We start from the raw sequence: 6,004 nt of genomic DNA, 5'->3' as shown, positions 1-6,004 counted from the left end.
TTGATCCCTGGGTCAGGAAGATCCCTTGGCAAAGGAAATGGTGACCCACTCCAGTATTCTTCCCTGGGAAATCCCATGGACAGAGAACCTGGTGGGCTACAGTCCATGGCGTCACAAGAGTAGGATACAACTTAGTGACTAAACAACAGAAGCCAGTTTAATACTAAAGTGAGCTCATTGCAGCATATTCACCTCTGAGAGGAGGGGAAAGAATAAGAAAAAAATGAGCTGACCCAAGCCTGCACTTGGAATTTTTGGATTCAGGGCAGGAATGCAGATGGAGATCTGAAGGACATAGGTCTTTAAAAGTTATAAATCAGACTCACAAATGTTTACATAAAATATGCCCTATCCTTTTCTCTTTACAAATATAACTTTATCCTGGAAGCCCGGGTTCAAGTTTAAAATTCTTAGATTTATCAAAATCCTGTGTTGATGGTGTAAGCGCCCAGTTCCTGGCCCATTGCTTGTTATCTTTTTACCACCTTTAGCGCCTTTCTACACAAAGCAGCTACCCCAGCTTGCATATCCAAACTCCTTTTGCACCCCTTAAACTATTGCCCCAGCCAAACATCTTTGGGTGTGCACATCATTGGCATGGCTGGTCCTGGGGAGGTTGGATCCAGGGCTCAAGACCATTTGTGCACAGATTTCTGAAGCCCTGGATAACTGAAACATGGTCTAAAAGAGAGGACATGGGCCTTGGTGGTCAGGTCTTTTGGGCATGTGGAGGGAGACTTGGGTGGGAATGGGTCGTCCTTGTGTCTGAGTATAGTAGTAACTATACTACTATAGTATATAGTTGAATTTGTCTCGACTGTAAAGGTGCTTAATTTGCAGCTCTGCTTTAGCCCTTCTTTCTTCTGTATTAGTATATGCTGAGTCTGTTCATATTCTGCTGGTTGATTAGCTTTTAGCCATGGAAACTTTATTCAGTATCCTTGGATTTTCTTAAAACCACAGAATACGGAACATCTCATATCCTCACAAAACAGGGCAGACAGTAGCTTAAAAGCAGAGACTTAGATGTATGCTCTCTCATTTGCTAGCTATGTGACATCAGGCTATTTAGTTAATCTTTTAGAATCTTATAATGGGAATACTAACCCTTAGTTCACAAGGAGAAAGTGAGAAAAGGAATGCCATTTAAAAGATATGCAATAATAGTTAATAGTAATATTAGTTATTATTTTTATAGTTACTTGTTAGGAATGAGGACTAAGGTGTTAGATTGCCTAAACTTGAACCTCTGCTTTTTTGTGACACTGTGTAACAAAAGGCACAATATTGAACCTATATGTGCCTGTGTTTCTTCATTCAAAGACTGGTGATAATAATCGATTTTACTTTATAAGAGTATTGTAGTAGAGCTCTCCAGAGACAAGAAATAGGATATATGCACACATACACGTGCACACGCTCACAAAAGAGGAGATTTATTATAGGAATTGACTCACAAGGTTATGAAGGCCAAGATGTTCCCACAATCTGAGATCTACCGTTTGCAAGCTGGAGCATCTAGAAAGCCAGTGGTATAGTTCAGCTCAAGTCCAAAGGCCTAAACACTGGGTAACTGATGGTGTAAGTCCCGGTCTGAGTTCAAAAGCCTAAGAACCAGGAGTGCCAGTGTTTAAGAACAGGAGAAAAATCCATGCCTCCACTGGAGCAGAGAGGGAAATGTGCTCTGTCTCCATCTTTCTGCTCTATTTTGATTGGATGATGCCCATATAGGTGAAAGAGATCTTCTTTATTGTCTGTGATTCAAGTGCTAATATCTTCTGGAAACACTTTCACAAACACACCTAGAAATAATGTGTTACCAGCCATCTGGGAATCCCTCAGCCCATAAAGTTCACATGTAAAATTAATCTTCATAGTGGTTGTAAATGATTTAGTGTATGAAAAGTGACTTAGACATATGCATGCAGTACATACTCAGTATTAATTATCACGTCTTGCCCTCTCAAGCTCCGAAGCTGACCTTTAACTTTGGTTTTGGTGGGAGAAATGTTGCTATGGAATGAGCGACAGGGTGAGTCAGGACACTTCAAGCATCTTTCCTACTCTTTGTTTATAAATCAAGTCTTGCCAAGTCAGAAGTTTTTTTCTCCCTGTGCCTATGCAGAAGCATAGCTGAGTTTTAAAGTAAAGATATGAAAGCTAGTGGGCATTTTATGGAGCTGGAGCAGTTATATAGTGGCTACAGCATCTATTTTGTTTAACTTGGTGTCACTTCATTTTAATCGAACTTTAATTTACTTTTATCTGGGGATGAGTTTGTTTTTAATCTTCGGTATTCAACATTTTCCTAAGGATACAGAAGCAGGAGTATATGAATTCTTCTTGACAGTATATCTGGAATGTTAAATATGCTAAGTGCATAGATTGTTCTGTATAAGACAATTTGTTTTTACTGTATTAGTGGGTAAAATATTTGTCATAGGATTTTTTTAAAATTGGAGGATAATTGCTTTACGGTGTTGTTAGCTTCTTCTATACCACAATGTGAATCAACTATAAATATACATATATCCCCTCTATCTTGGGCCTCCCTCCAACCTCTCATCCCACTCCTCTAGGTCATCACAGAGCACCAAGCTGAACTCCCTGTGTTTTTTTAGCAGCTTTCCACTAGCCCCACTCTGGTACTCTTGCCTGGAGACTCCCATGGATGGAGGAGCCTGGTAGGCTGCAGTCCATGGGGTCGCTAAGGGTCAGACACGACTGAGCGACTTCATTTTCACTTTTCACTTTCATGCATTGGAGAAGGAAATGGCAACCCACTCCAGTGTTCTTGCCTGGAGAATCCCAGGGATGGGGGAGCTGGTGGGCTGCTGTCTATGGGGTCGCACAGAGTCAGACACGACTGAAGCGACTTAGCAGCAGCAGCAGTGTGTCTATGGGGTCGCACAGAGTCGGACACGACTAAAGTGGCTTAGCAGCAGCAGCAGCAGTGTGTGTATGTTAATGCTACTCTCTCAGTTCCTTGTGGGTAAGAGACAAATTAATTTGTATAACCCACAACTCTTTCTCAGGAAGTCTTTGGGAACAAGTGCCAGGTGTTTTGCTTGACCTGATGAGATTGGCCTGAATCCACTGAAGAGAGTCTAGCTATAGAGCCCAACCCAAGTAGAAAGCATTCAATAAGTATAGCGCTAATGATAAAGAATCTGCCTGATAATGCAGGAGACATAGAGATCAGGTTCAACCTCTGAGTCAGGAAGATACCCTGGAGTAGGAAATGGCAACCTGCTCCAGTATTCTTGCCTGGAAAATTCCATGGACAGAGGACCCTGATGGGCTATAGTCCGTGGGGTCATAAAGAATTGGACACAACTGAGCACAAACAACAGCAAATTTTTATCTAAAACTATAATCCATCAACCTAAACCAAAACCAGTAAGCTAAGTTAGAAAACAATGGAAGATTCTTTTCTTGATTTTTTTTTTTTTTTTAAAGTTTCAAATGTTTCTTTCCCTTGAGTCACTGGGAGCTCCCATGTGTTAAGTGAATGAGTAGACCATAGGAAATATCTTCAGAATGGAGATAAAATTGTGATACTTAACTTTTAAGAAGCACAAGATGTTCTGTTTCCTAGTTTGCCTATAGAATATGGAATTCTATAACTTTATTTAAAAATAAGAACTATCTAATACTATTAAGGTGAAAAGACTGAATTGTAGGAGGAGAGCTTGGCTTGCTCAGATTCACACAACTCATTGATGATAGAAAAGGATTCAATTTCAAGGTGCCGTGACTTTAATTTCAATCCCAGTGTTTTTAATATTCAAAATCAGTTTTGTAAGGCATTAAGTTTAATGTAAGCATTCTCAGTGTAATAAGTATCTTGGAAATGAATAACCCCATTTAATAAACGAATGGGGTTAACATTTTTGGTAGTGACTCATATCTTGTGGTCCTGGGATGAGAATCAGTGGTCAGACTTCAAAGGATGCATATAGACTTCATTTATACTTTCTAGAAAGGGCCATTTTTGACTTGAGGAAAGCCAGCTTAAACAAGCAACCTTCAAGGCTTAGATACAATCTGGGGAACTAATATAGGTCTGATCAGTGGAGCTTTTCCACTGTCTTTTTAATTAAAAAAAATTATCAAATAACTGGAGCATTAAAAAAAAAAAAACTCAGTAATAAGCCTACCCAACCATTCACAAGCCCTTTGGGGCTTAAAATTAATTTAAAAATACTAGCATGCAGATAATCTTCTAATTACCAGTTTAAAATAGCTTCATTTCTAGGCGATTCGGAAAAGCCCTTTAGACTGTGCTAATGATTCAAAATAACACATAGCCTAGAGTCAACCCTATATTTTTGTATTTCTCTGACATTTCTGCTCTAGGGAAACGTTGAGAAGCATCTCACCTCTTGAAAATACCTTTTAGATTAGGGGAGTTTAAAAAAAAATAGAGTCATTGTCTGGGTAAAAGTAGGGTATTATGGATTGGGCAAAGATATTTCTCCATTGGAAGGTGTATGCACATATTTAATATTCTGACAACATAGTGCCATTACTATGGACTATTATTATTAGCGTGAAATAAGAAACACACTCTAAAGACGTATACATTGTCCAGAAACAATCACCCTTGAGTGGTCAGTGGGCACAGTTTTGTTCTTTCTGAAATTTCTTCCAAATTCCGAGGCAGTCAAAAAAAGTATAAAATAATGTTCACTATTTTGGATAACATGAAAAGAAGGCAGATGGGTTTTAATCATAGATTCTAAAAAGGATTAGGCTTTTTGGATGATCGGTACAAAAATAAATGGTACAATTTAAATTATGGGCATAAATGCCTTCAGATTCTTAAAGGGAACAGCTGATCAAATTTGTAGTTAATTAGTTAATGATATTCTGTGTAGCCACCATTTCTGTGCCTGGTTTACACAACCATATGTAATCATGACAAGAAATCATAATTATGGAAACCTTAGAAGTGACACCTCACTACCTACTTGTTGCCTAGAATCTTTTTACAGATTCTCCTACTGATGTTATGTTCCTGTCAAATTCCTCTAGTGAAGGGGAGCATGTTGCAACATGAGCCTCACAGTTTCATTTCTGCTCAAACACTGGGTTTGGAACTTTTTCTCCCTGAAATTGACCTGAGTGTGAGTTCTCTGTAGCATCTCCCATCTGATATGAAAATGTGCAAGAATGGAGTCACTTTGGTAAAAGAGTGTCTGGACTTCTGCTAACTGAATACCCCTCTGGAAATCCATTTGGAAATCACCACTGTAGATTCCATAGCAACGGTTTTTAGTGTGGATCATATATCCCCCTGGGAAGATATGGCAAAATCCAAAGACATTTTGGAATTTCTCAACTGGATGCCACTGGCATCTAATGAGTAGAGGTCAAGGATGATGCTTAACATCTTATAATGCATAGGACAACAAAAACTATCCAGCCCATAATTTCAATAGTGTCAAAGTTGAGAAACTCTGCTATAGAGTAATGCAAGATATGTCTAAGCCCTCTTCTTTGTGAGACATGCTTTGATGGGTGAAGACAGTTATAGGTAATCTCTTAGCTTTTTCTTGTTCAGACTACACATTTGTAATTAGTTTCAATGTGGTAATTAGTTTGTCATTGCCCATGTAGTGAGCTCAGCTGTTGTTCTCAGGGTCAAGTCCTCAGAGTCCTTACTTGGGACCCTCTTTGATTTCTCAAGATCTTGCTCATAATTGAGTGAGTGAAGTCACTCAGTCCTGTCTGACTCTCTGTGACCCCATGGACTGTAGCCTTGCAGGCTCCTCTGTCCATGGGATTTTCTAGGCAAGAATACTGGAGTGTGTTGCCATTTCCTTATCCATGTTCATAATTACCTGTTCCAAATTGCAAAAATTTCCATGGCTACTCTTACTGAGTTTGACATAAGACCCCAAAATATTTGTTAAAGGATACAGTAAATCAAAGAAAATACTTATTAAAGGATACAGTAAATCAAAGAATAAGAGTGGGAAAATATAGAGCCTGAAATTCC

Source organism: Bubalus bubalis, chromosome 16 (assembly GCF_019923935.1).
Source record: "Bubalus bubalis isolate 160015118507 breed Murrah chromosome 16, NDDB_SH_1, whole genome shotgun sequence".
NCBI lineage: Eukaryota > Metazoa > Chordata > Mammalia > Artiodactyla > Bovidae > Bubalus > Bubalus bubalis.
Note: the sequence above shows the minus strand (reverse complement) of the source record.